Source organism: Nannospalax galili, unplaced genomic scaffold (assembly GCF_000622305.1).
Source record: "Nannospalax galili isolate Female #2095 unplaced genomic scaffold, S.galili_v1.0 scaffold155, whole genome shotgun sequence".
Classification (NCBI taxonomy): Eukaryota; Metazoa; Chordata; class Mammalia; order Rodentia; family Spalacidae; genus Nannospalax; species Nannospalax galili.
Genome location: NW_008339923.1, coordinates 9,916,299 through 9,926,785, shown reverse-complemented (window position 1 = coordinate 9,926,785; position 10,487 = coordinate 9,916,299). Strand labels below are relative to the sequence as shown.

The window sequence follows — 10,487 nt, the reverse complement described above, 5'->3', positions numbered from 1 at the left end:
CTTAGCCATCTTTATTTCTTCTTTTGAGAACTCTCTGTTTAGATCTTTAGCCCATCTTTTAATTGGGTCATTTGCTTTTTCCATTCATTATTTTTTGGGTTCTTTATATATTCTGGATGTTAAACGTCTGTCAGATGTGTCACTGGTGAAGATTTTTTTCCCACTCTGTTGGTTTTCTCTTCACTTTCTTGATTGCTCCTTTTGCTGTACAGAAACCTGTTATTTTAATGAGGTCCTACTTGTTGATTGCCGACCTTAATTCCTGAGCAACTGCCATTTGATTTAGAAATCCTTTCCTACTCCTATGTCTTATAACTTACCATCAATATTTTCTTCTAATAGTTTTAGGGCTTCAGGTTTCACACTGAGGTCTTTGATCCATTTGGAGCTGACTTTTGTGCAAGGTGAAAGATGAGAATCTAGTTTCATTCTACAGTTGGGGATCCAGTTTTGCCAGCACCATTTGTTGAAGATTTCCCCCATTGTGTGTTCTTGGCACTTTTGTCAAATATCAAGTGGCTGAAATTCCATGTACTCAGGTTTGGGTCTTCAGTGATGTTCCATTGATCTATGCGTCTATTTTTGTGCCAGTACCATACTGTTTATGACTATAGGTCTGTAGTATACTTTGAGATCTGGTATAGTATTTCCTCCAGCATTGCTCTTTATGCTCGGGATTGCTATGGCTATTTGGGGTCTTTTGTGATTCCACATTAATTTAAGGATTTTTTTCTAATTATGTGAAGTATATCATGGGGATTTTTATTATAAGTGTTGCTCTTTGTGCTCACAGTTGCTTTGGCTACTCGGAGTCTTTTGTACTTCCATATGAATTTATGGAAGTTTTTTTTTTCTAATTCTGTGAAGTATGTCATGGGGATTTTGATTGGGATTGCATTGAATCTATATAATGCTTTTGGTAGGATGGTCATTTTCACAATATTAATTCTTCCAATCCATGTGCATGGGAGGAACTTCCGTCTTCTGGTGTCTTCCTCAATCTCTTTAAAGATTTAAAAATTTTGTTGTAGAGACTTTTGATGTCTTTGGTCAAGCTTATTCCAAGATATATATTTTTTGCAGCTATTGTAAATGGGAGAATTTCCCTATACTCTTTCTCCAATTGCTTGTTAGTGGTATATAGAAAGCCTACTGATTTTTGTAGATTAATTTTGTAACCTGCCACTTTACTGAAAGTGTTGATCAGTTCTAGGAGTTTTCCGGTGGAAATTTTTGGATCATTTAGGTCTAGTAGCATATTGTCTGCAAAAAGAGATAATTTGACCTCTTCTTTTCTAATTTGTGCTCCTTTAATTTTCTTTGTCTTATTGCTCTAGCAAGAGTTTCGAGCACTATATTGAAAAGGAGTGGAGATAGTGGATGTTGCCTGGTTCCAGATTTTCATAGAAATGCTTCCAGTTTATCTCCATTTAGAATGATGTTGGCTGTGGGTTTGTTGTATGTAGCTTTAATTATGTTGAGGTATGTTCCCTCCAGTCCAATTCCCTTTAGAACTTTTACCATGAATGCATGCTGGATTTTGTCAAAAGCCTTTTCTGCATCTATTGAGATGACGATGTCGTTTTTGCCTTTGATTCCATTTATATGCTTGGTGACATTTATTGACTTGTGTATGTTGAACTATCCCTGCATCTCTGGAATAAAGCCTACTTGATCATGGTGAATGATCTTTATGATGTACATCTGTATGTGGTTTGCAAGTATTTTGTTGAGAATTTTTGCATCTATGTTCATTAAGGATATGAGTCTATAGTTTTTTTTGGTTGTGTCTTTACCTGGTTTGGGTATTAGAGGGATGTTGGCTTTGTAGAACGAGTTTGGGACTTCTCCCTCCGTTTCTATCATTTTGAATAATTTAAGTAGTATTAGTTGGAGGTCTTCTTCAAATGTCTGGTAGAATTCTGCTGTAAATCTGTCTGGGCCTGGGCTTTTTTTAGTCAGGAGGCTTTGCATTACTGTTTCGATTTCCTTATGTGTTGTGGGTCTATTTAAATGGTTGATCTCTTCTTGGTACTTGCTACTCTTTCAAGTGATCTGTTCTTGGTTCCCAGTACTACCTCAGTTACTTCACAAACTGTCTGTAACTCCACTTCCAGGGGATCTGATGCCCAATTCTGTCCTCTGTGGGCACCTTCACATATGTGGCATATACTCTCTCTTGAGATCACTCACACACACACATACACACACACACACACATAAATAAAAATAAATAAAAGAATTAAAGAAGAGACAATCAAAATACATACATTAAGAAGTGTGCTTAAACTGACATAGGAATAAACTGATTTTATCTACCAATTGCATCTTTATTAGGGAATTCCCCCTGTGTGTGTCTCTATAGAACAAATATTGCCCTTGAACCTCAGACATTTGCAGTATTTCTGAGGCAGTCTTGATGAAGACATAGAATATTAGAGAATATATTTTCTTTCAGAATTTCAAAAAATTATAGCCCTGAACATGAAATGTTTTCCCAGAAATCCCAAACCTGGGTGGAAACCATTATTCCTGCAGACTAAGTGAGTCAAGCCTCACTGTTTGTCCATTAGTGCAGAGGAGTGATGCTGACTATTAGCACATTCATTCCAAGTGTAAGTGGCAGCAGCTTCTGCTGACTGAAGTCGTGTGGCTGTTGGTGTGACAAAGGCACTTGTCAGTGGCTGGCCTGGCTGCCAAGCAGCAGACTGCAGATCCACAGCTGTTTGTCATTAACAGGGCAGCTTTCTCTTTAAATCTCTAGACGGTCAACAGAAAGCCATCACAGGCTTCAGATACATTCATTTATTTTAGAGTTACTTTGAGTAACGTTCTCAGCTTGGTTAGCATACATGTTTTTGTGCTTTTTCTGTAGTTGCTTGAGTCCACTGAGGATGGCTGCATATATATTGGAGAAGTGTGACCTGGTTTCTTTCTCTCTTACATTTTGCTTGGCTTGGAATTGGCAAGAGGGAAATCTTTGGGTGACAGAGCTTACTTCTCTGGTGGCTTCCAGTGACGTGGAACTGTGCCTACTTTTGACCTAGGATTGTATGGATGTGCTTTTATTGAGAGTGATGAGGAGAGGAAGATTATAAAAGAATGGATGAGTTAGCTGACTGCCAGCACTTTATAATGCAGACGGCTGTTTTTGAAGGTGTCCTCTCTACTACATCTGATTTTAATATGCTTGCCCTGACCATGACTTGAGTTTCATGCATGGCATGTGCTTTTATCCCTACATGGCTCGCCTTGCTTTTGCTATTTTAAAACCTGAGTCAAAAAATACCTGCTTCCGCATTCTCCACCTACGGGCAATCTCATGACTGGCCCACATACCTGGGAATTGCGGTATAAACATCCCAAGCTATTTAACACCATAGGAAACCTGTAGCTGTTTGCTTATCACTTTCTCCCACAGTTCCCCCAGGGCCCTCGGTGGGTGTATTGATTGTGTTGTATAATACCTGTGTTGGCTGCCTCACCATCATGACCCATGTCTCTACTCTCACGGTGATGCTTTCTTCACTTCCCCAATAAGCCATGTGTGCATCCAAGGGCCCATTCCTGAGCGAATGCAAACTCAGTCTTTGTGCAAATCAAATAAGTTTCAGTGGGAATCTGGCCTGGTGCTGAGTGTTGACAAATTGAATTCTGCGAAATCTGGGGTTCTAGCAGAGGCTTGTGCATGATGCTGTTGATGGTCCAGCTTGTTGTCCTTTCAGTGTGGACACAGTGAATTAGACCAACCTTCCTTAATCCAATTTGATGACTCATCTATGCTCACTCAACCTGGATGCTCTTCCTCAATCTTTAAGGAGTTTCAGCGACCTGAGGTGAGCGCTGCATCCTATATGAACTAAGGGTAAGCACGAGGAATGAGCACATTCTTGGGTCAGCTCTGCAGGGTTTTACTCACATCTAATTCACCATCCTATGAAAATGTGACAATCTCTGTGATTATTTACATTGTTTTTTTTTCAGGGTCCCAGGATTATACTGTCTTTCAGGTAAAAATTCACATTCAGCATGATGTCCTTTTAAGTTTTAATGTTTTTGTCACTGACTGATTAAACAAAAAATTATTCAGTACTTTCTCTGATTAGGTCTGTAATAGACTTGTAAGCTATGTGGTGAGGTATTTAGGGAAGAGATAAAATTCTAATACCATTTAGATTTTTTTAATTGAATTAAATTTTATTTTATTTTTCAGAGCTAGGGACCAAACCCAGGGCCTTTCACTCGCTAGGTAAGTACTCTAGCATTGAGCCAAATCCCCACCCCTTTAAATGCCTTTTCATTTTTATTAGCCCTTTAAACCCATCCCTTCAGTAAGAAGGACATTTTCTCTGTCTCAAACACCAAAGACATTTTACCTCTACCTTTCTGATGTGATTTGTGTTTCAGCTTGTCAATTATTTTTGTAAACTTTTCTGTAAAAGTCTCCACTAGACTACAATCTCCTCGCAGAACAACACAGGGCTAACTTCACTTCTCCCATATTATCTAAAATGTGCTCAGTGTAAAAGATCAGCCACATAAATATAGCTTTTATGATGCTCATAAAACTTAAATTGCTCCTGATGAGACTTCTTTACCACTTTCACATCCACTTACATCCAGTTTATTGAAATCATCTTGAGTCTATTTCACATCACCTTGACATTCATTATTTAGAGAAGCAAAATAGCGTGAGACTAGAGTCTATCTTCCTTTAAGAGATTCCCGGGGAACTTACTGGGACGAGTCCAGGATGATTTTCCACTCAGAACTGGCATACAAGCAGACGACCAATAGGTTTCTTCCCAACGTTAAGATCCTATACATTAGTTAGTAGGGGAAACACAAGCTTATTGACAGCTGAGCAAGACCACTGAGAGAGAAGTTTCTTCTTGAGCTATTAAGAACACACCCCACTTTGCTTATTTTATCTCAGTGGTCATAAAAAGCATCTCCAAATGATGAGTCCATCTAGATAACTCTACTAAAAATCTAATGTCATTGCGAGGGTGGAGTTAACTCAAGTCCCATGGAATTTGGTGAAGTTTCACAGTTAGTTGGATGATCTATTTTATGAATCCCTCCAAGTGAATATGAAAGATCACATGGGTTTCTTGTTCATCAGGGTTTTTAAATATAGTGAATGTGGAAATTAGTTAAGGCAGAGCAGCCTTGAGGTGAATGGCAGGGATGTGAAGTGCGAATCATCTTTATTATGCATTTTGTGTCATTCTTTTCTCATAGTGGTACCCGAACTCAGGTAGGAAAGGGCAGTTCTCACATGAGCCAGAGAATGATTGGAGATGATGCTGTTTGCTGTGATTTCTCTCCACTTGGTCTTGAGGTCTCTCTGTCGAGCATCCAGTCACAGTAGCCACTTCCTAAAGAGCTGTGATGAGGAGGTGGATCAGGCTCAGGTGTGTGTGTCAGGTGAGAGGCAGAGGAGGGGGCATGACAAAATGCAGGGGATAGCAGAAGGGTTGTTTTACTTAGGTTCTGGGGAGACCAGGGTCTCCAGGGACAACAGGAAGTTCAGATAGAGCAGGGTACAGAACCAGGAGTGAGAGAAGGGCACTCATTGTCTTTGACTTTCCTATAGGGGTGAAGCCTACGGTGACCAGCCTAAAGAAAATGGGTGTGAAGTGGGAACGTGTTTACCTGATTCTAGTGTTGGCATTAGGCTTTATTGAGGTGGAAACTGTGGGATGTGCTGGATTTGAGGTAACTGGCATGTGTGACATTCATGTTACCTCATAAACTACCCTACGGAGGCAGAAATTTTAATTACTCAGAAACAATGGAGTATGACTGTGTTTCAAATGACTAGTGTTAGACCTATAATGGGTATGGAGATAACATATAATGGTAAGAAGTAATAAATGAATTAGAATAGGCATTAAACATCTCAGATCAAGTCAAGTTTCAAGGGGAAGTATAGCAAATGACACAGGAAAAAGGCCAGCAGGAACTGGAACTTAGGAGTTTGCCTGTGTTCTAGGCTTGCTGAGTACTGCCACACAGCAATTTCATTTGATGGTGAAAAAACTTCTGCAAGGCAGGCATCTCCCCAGGTCTGCCGAAGGGTTTGCTAAAAGTAGGGATAAACTCATTGCAGGTCACATAGCTTATAAAGACAGAACTAGTGCCACCCCAGAAACAGCTGCTTCCCAAACCTTTGATTTTAACAGGAGAAAGAGAGGGAGAAGAAAACATGGCGAGGGCGAGGAAGGACAAAGAGGAAGGGAAGTGAGAGAAAGGGAGGGCAATGTACAAGGCAAAGGATGATATTAGTGCCTAAGGAGATGCAGGAACTGTGGGGACGGGAATATGGCAGACATCCCCATCACACAGTAAGTCTAGTTCCTCTGGAGGACACCGTGTACCATTTCTTAGAATCACCTGTTTTAACACAGAGAAAAGAGTGTTATTTCAAGTCAATCACTACAGGAAAGGGGAGTGGAAAACTATTAAGACTATCTTGAAAGGACAAAATAGATGTTCAAAGGAGAAAAACTATTTTTAATATTTTCATTTTAGCAAATGCTTATGGAATTTCACTTGTTGGCCTCAGCTAATCATGACTACAACATGACTAATCACATTCTGAAAATAATTATTTAAAGAGACTCCCTTTTCAAGGAGACAAATGAATTAGATTCAGAGTCTGAGGGTCTGCCATGGGGTTGGTGGAGACAGCCAGTGCTCAGGACTTTATTCATGGTGGGCGGTGGGCAGTTGGCAGCTGCCAGGTGGGGGCCTGGCTGCTTCATTTCTGGTACCTCCATGGCTTCCAGGGTACCAGGCTCTCTGGAGGCCCCAGAGGCCTTGATGGTTAACGAAGTTTGTAAATGTACTTGCATTCATGAACAGCACATCAGGATGCATTATTAATGCTGGACTGAGGAAGATAACAGGGGCTTTTGTGGTTTATGCAGTAAACTGTGTTTTCACTTAAGAGTGGAATATAGTAAATACAAATTGATGATACAGGCAATAGTAATCATAAAACCACAGCACAGGCAGGCTGACAGGAGAGGTCTGAGGCCAATTTGCAGCTAATTTGCTGGGAAAGGTTTCCCTTTAAAAAGCTTCTAGCCTGGGTAAATGGGTATTCACAAACACTGTAGTCTCTGCAGAAACCTTTGTTTGCACAAAGAGCTCTTATTGCCATGACAGACAAGTTCCCTTATTCTTCACATCTGGTTTGCCCTATTAAAGTATTCAATGGTTACTATTTGGGGAACACGTTTTCTTTTGCTGTGTATCTTTATTATTTCTTTCTTTCTTTCTTTCTTTCTTTCTTTCTTTCTTTCTTTCTTTCATTTTTGTCATTCCATGTATGAACTATTATTCTTTAATTGAATGTTTATCTTAAGCAAACAGTTTTGGCTCATTCTATATTGATATAGTTTTAAAATACTTGGTAAATACAAACAGTATAGAAGAAAGTAAAAATAACCCATAGTCTCACATTCTCACACTCTGGTAAACCACCCCACTTAGTGTATGAAATTATGAGTTATCGATAAAGTGTTAAGGATAGAAAGTGGGGTGTGGCTCAGTGGTAGAGTGTTTGTCTCATATGCTTGAGGCCTTGGGTTCTATTCCCAGAACCACCAACAAGGGAGAGAGAGCAGCAGAGGGAGGGAGAGGGGGAGGGGAAGAGGAAGAGGGAGGAGGAGAGGGAGGAGAAGAAAAGAAAAGAACCTAAGGGCTGGCGAGATGGCTTAATGGGTAAAGGCACCTGCCACCAAATCTGACAACCTGAATTCAGTGCCCAGAACTCATACAGTAGAAACTCCCAAGAGCAGGAGGGGTTTCCAAGAGAGATAAAAAGCTGTCAAAATTCTTTGTATAGGAATTTTGATAAGACTGTGTGCATATGCCACATAAAAAGTAAAAAAAAGAAAAGAAAAAGAAAATATGATTAAAAAAAAAAAAAAAACCAAACTTACAAGGGGCTGAAGAGATAGCTCAGCAGTTAAGAGTACTTGCTGCTCTTATTGAAGACCCAGGTTTAGCCAGGCATGGTTTAATCCCAGCACTAGGGAGGCAGAGACAGGCAGAGCTCAGTGAGTTCAAGGCCAGCCTGGTCCACACAGCAAGTTCCAGGTCAGCTGGGGCTGTTGGAAGACACTATCTCTTTTTTAAAAAAAAAAAAAAAAAAAAAAAAAAAAAAAAAAAAAAAGATAAAAAGACCCAGGTTTGGTTCCCAGCACCCACAGGAGGCTAACAATCCTCTATAACCCCAGCTCCGGGGATTCTGATGTCCTCTTCTGCTTTCCATGGGCACCAGGCATGCAAGTGGTACACAGACACACATGGAGGCAAAGTACTCACAAACACAAAAAGTTTAAAGTAAATTTTAAAAAATGAAATCTACGTTAAGAGCAATGGAGGGTAACATTAGAACACACACGTGGCAGGGGTTTCCAGAAGTGTGACATGGAAGGAATGACAAGAAATTGATTAAAGAAAAATCAGCTGGGAGTCGTAAGGCAGTGAGTAGTGACAAGAGTTCTCATAATAAAGCCCAGCAAAGCTGTGCTGAACAAGGAAAAAAAAAAAAATAAAGGTACTCTCCACTCTCTTAGCTGTACCATAACACAGAATATCAAAGATAAAGAGAAAATCTTATTGGCAACCATGAGGCAAAGTGTTTTCTTTATTTTTAAGGAACATAATGAGAATATAATAAATTGAAACAAAAATATTCCTGTATTTCCAACAATAGAAAGATACTGGTCTTAGCCAGACAATGCTTTTTGAGTCTCTTGCTCTCCTGAAAGACCTGGATGTTATGAAAACTGTAGGGTTTTCCACAAGTAAGGAGCATACATGCGCAAAAAGAGGCAATGTGGACTGGACTGTTGGGCACTGTTCAGTTCATTCGTCCTTGTATGAGTCACCAGAAAGTGCGTGGAGACTTTCCTAGCTGCTCCTTTCCTGCCACTCCCCAGCTACAGGAGTTGTCGCCTTGGGTCATGACCATTTAGAGGTGGTTCTCACTTTGTCCTTAACTTGAGGGAGGGAGTGTAATAGCAAGCAATGGGGAGAGGAGAGAGTGAGGGAAGGACATAGTCCATTCCTATAACATCCTGGGACTTTGCTCATATGAACCTACAGCAATGGTGTCATCATGCACAGGACTCATGCAAACTCAAACAGACAAAAACTCAGCATAGAACTGGGCAAATAGACAGCAGACCCCAATCTTAGCTGAAGAAATATTGGCAACTGATTACTACAGGGTGAGGAAGAGCTGATCTTCCTAAAGCGAGAGACTCTAGACAGTCTGACTAGACCTCAGTGGATGAACTTGCACTGAGGGATGCTTGGGGATACTAACTCGACACAATAGATCTTAAGACAAATGACAGAATATTTGAATTCCAGTGGAGGAGGGGGCTTGGGAGAGCACCAGTGGGGAAAGAGGCATAAAGATGATTAAGACTGACATGTTCTGTATGAAATGCACAAAAATTCAATAACAAAAGAAAAAAAGAACTGTTATGGGCAAGATATTATAAAATAAGATAGCTTTTTATAGATAGATGTTTGTCTTCTTTCATTATAATTGTACAGCTAAGATGAAATATTGGTAGATTTGGGAGCAACAACATTTAGTGATATAAACTTTTACTCCATGTGAAGTGTTTGTCCTCCTTCTACCCAAGGACAGGGGAGCCAAGATCACCATCTTCACCCTGGAGAGAAGGTGTTATGTTCCTTCCAAGCCGAGCTACTATATTGCACTCAGGCAGCTCTGCTGAGGATGGAACAGAACACAACAAGCTTGAGTGATTCTGGGACCTGGGTAATTTTCCTTCCTAAATCTTTCAGCCATGCATGCTTAGTGCCCCTTGGGCTTTCAGTTATGTATTTATATTACCACAAGATTCAAATGTTGAAGCTCTAACATTGATACGGCAGTATTTGGAGGTGAGGCTTTTACAAGGTGTGCTGGGTAGCTTCAGTATCAATTTGACATACCTGGGTTGAGGGAGCCTCAATTGGGGAATTTCCTCCATTGGACTGGCCTGGAACCATGTCTTGGTGCATTTTTTGATTGTTGAGTGATGTGGGAGGGCCTAGCCCACTGGGGGTGGTGCCACCCGTGGGCAGGTGGGCCTGTTTTGCATGAGAAAGCAGGCTGAGCAGGGGCCAGGAAGCAAGCCTGTAAGCAGCATCCTCCATCAATGTGCTCCAGCTCCTGCCTCCAGGTTCCTGCCCTGAGTTCCTACCTTGGGCTCCCTGGTGAACTGTGACCTGGGAGATGTAAGATGTATTAATCACTTTTTCTCCCCATGTTGGTATTGGTCAGAGTATTTTGTCACAGCAATGGAGAAACAAACTAGGACAATGTCTTTATTTTGCTCTTGTTTTAAAGTGAAACTTAGATAGGCATTGAAATCTGCTAGGAGACTGTTAATTTTCCCCAGAAGTAGAATATTTGCTACCCCATTCTACTTTGGCTTTTTTGCTCG

General features: G+C 40.6%; 1 long non-coding RNA gene across 1 annotated transcript in view; it reads left to right on the top strand.

The window, feature by feature from the left end:
- Positions 1–3,743: 3,743 nt before the first annotated feature.
- The window catches only part of LOC115070649, a 10,094-nt gene continuing 3,350 nt past the window's right edge, over positions 3,744–10,487 (top strand). Inside the window, exons 1-3 of the long non-coding RNA XR_003849794.1 lie at positions 3,744–3,865; positions 3,985–4,010; positions 4,214–4,249. This is a non-coding gene — a long non-coding RNA (uncharacterized LOC115070649). The remainder of the gene's footprint in view (positions 3,866–3,984; positions 4,011–4,213; positions 4,250–10,487) is intronic.